We start from the raw sequence: 2,829 nt of genomic DNA, 5'->3' as shown, positions 1-2,829 counted from the left end.
TATATAAATCCGATGGATCCAATTTTAACACATGATCCACACCTAAAAATCTAGCCGTGTTAAATTCCCTCAAATCACAACTACAAAACTCTAATCCTCTCATAAATCCACCAAAATCTAACACAAAGAAAAAAAATAACAAATTTAAAAATAAAAAATAAAAAAAGCTCAAGGCTGTAAGAGTGAAGATGTGAGAGCCAAGAAGAGCTTGGAGACTTGCACTTGGAGAATCATGATGCAACTCCAACCACATTCCTTAAGTAGCAAGTTCTCTTTTACCAATTTTTTTTTAAAAAGAGAAAACTGGAAAAATACTTTCTAAAAAGTTCATCACCGAAATGCAAACCCTACTCTAAAACAACAAGATTCAAAGCCTGAAAATAGGGGAAGAATCAATACAAACACCCACATGAGAAAAAAATTCACGTCCCATGTACTTCCTCCGTTCCTTTTTTTATCTGTCATAAACCCATGTTCCTTTTTATCTGTCATTTTTGAACATCAAGAAGCATTTATTATGTTTTTTTCCAAAATTATCCTAACACTCTTTTCAATTCTTTTCTTGAAATTTAATATGAGAGAGAAATGTGAAGATATAAATTAAGGGTAATTTTGGAAAGATAACTAATTTTTTATTAAATTATGTGAAATAACCAACTTTTTTGGTATGTGAGATTCTGTTATTCATGACAGATAAAAAAGAACAGAGGGAGTAATTAACATGCAACAGATAACAACATTAAAACTCAACCATTGAAGACATAATCAAAGTAAAAAAAGAGAAACAAAACAACAACTGATCAAGAACACAAGCAAAAGGAGGCCAGGGATCTCATCAACACCCAGGCACTGTCAGCAGAGATAAAATGGAGAACAGTGAGTTAGAATCTAAATAAACACATATATCCCAGCCCCAGGGTTCTGTTCGGCCCTATTCAGCCTTCCAGCAGGGCGTTCACCACGGCTTCCAGGCATGAGAGAGCACCTCGACACATAAACTATTCTTTCCTCACTAGTCAGCAGCCCACCGTCACCGCCCATCATCACCATGAATATGTAGCCATGAAAAAAAAACTTTTATTTTTATAGTGCTTGCTTCTTGGTCTTGCACTTGGAGACTTCGAGTCTTGGAGTTGGAGATGCCTCAAATTAATTCCCAATCTAATCCATGGCGAATTAAAGAATTAATTAAAGATTAAATGGCTATGATGGTTCCGATGGGTTAGTGTGATAAGATAAGTCACTCAAAAGCTCACTTGAAGATTGGACACACATACACAATCATGCAAGAGAAAGAAGACAAGAAAATTGGTAACCCAGTTTGGCACAACCTTGCCTACATCTGGGGGGCAAGGCCCGGAGAATCAATCCACTAAAAGAGGCTTAAAAATAAAGAGTACAACACTCTATCACTTTCTCAAGGCAAAGAATATCCCCTTAAGATTGACTGATGCCCACTCTCCTTAACCCTCACCCAAGGGTCTCTTACTCCGTGGCTCATCCTAAATCTTCAAGCAGCATATCTTATATAGACGCATCGACGTCCAAATAAACCTTTCTCTTTTAGAATTCTCCGCGGCTTCCTAACTTGGACACCTTCTAAATTTAGATGTTATAACACCCAGTTGTAATATTGTCCACCTTACTGAACATGACTAAGTTCTAGCCAAATGCATCCAAATATGTGACCTTCAATCTTCCCTGTTTTTTTAGTCTGCCTCGTAGTAGTTGACTTGACCCGAGCTCCTCCTGCTTGCAGCTGCTTCCTTCCTTACATCACTTCAGTAGGTTACCCTCTCCAGAGGAACGTGCCCACTAAGGGACACACAACCATCTCACCAAAGATGGTCATCGAAGATCTCCCGATGTTCTTTCCAAACTTGGCACAAGTTTGGTTTTCCCAAATGATCTTCGTTTGACTCATGGAAATATTGTTACTAAAATTGATCTCATCTTCATCCAGGTTTAGCCTTTAATATTTTCAAGCATGATCTCCAACCATCATGCTTGGATCTTCAAATCTCTAATTATATCTCATGTAATCTTTAATTAATCTCCATACATGATTGGTTTTCATGAATAGTTCCTCCGATAATTAGCTCTTGGATCTTTCTTTAAATAGTTTTTGCTAACTATGGTCTTGATAATCACCTTGGCTTGTCCTTGCCTTACTAAGTTTGTGTCTTCAAATAGCTTCACACCAAACTAAGTTCCATACAATCTTCATGATGTTGAATTCTTGCCAATGATAGAACATTCCTCTTTCTCTTTAAAATAGATCTCTCTAAAAAAGAGTTCTATCAAAGATATGATTTATCATTCCGGATCTTACCAAGGATAGATAAACATACTTTAAATAAAACTTACCCTCCTTGAAAAGATCCTTTTTAACTTGATGCACTTTCCAAAAATAGTTGATCATCACATGACTTCTTTGAGAGGAATATCTTTTAAACATCATCTTCATCATGATCTTCTAACCTTGTAGCTTCACATGTCATGACATCAACATTTTACCACATTATTATTCTAGTCATTACTTCCTTTGCTGAGTCATCATGCCACGTCACTTTCCTCTTGTCATGTCATTACTTGACTTGTTAAATAATGGCAATTCATGTCGTCAGACCTAACAGGCTATAATTCTATAAGATTTTTTTAAAAATCAAGCAGCCATTTTCTGACATAGCATCAATTGGCACTATAGCCGCAATGCTTTCATTTCATAAAAAGTATAGATTTAAAAAGCACATGGGCTATGGCTCAAGATTTAAGAAGTCTCCTGCCTGTTCATGGACAAATATAATCATATATATTATAATTTTTATT

The sequence above is a fragment of the Dioscorea cayenensis genome, chromosome 1 (assembly GCF_009730915.1).
Source record: "Dioscorea cayenensis subsp. rotundata cultivar TDr96_F1 chromosome 1, TDr96_F1_v2_PseudoChromosome.rev07_lg8_w22 25.fasta, whole genome shotgun sequence".
In the NCBI taxonomy this organism is placed as follows: Eukaryota; Viridiplantae; Streptophyta; class Magnoliopsida; order Dioscoreales; family Dioscoreaceae; genus Dioscorea; species Dioscorea cayenensis.
The sequence above is the reverse complement of the archived record's forward strand: the minus strand, read 5'-3'. Positions refer to the sequence as shown.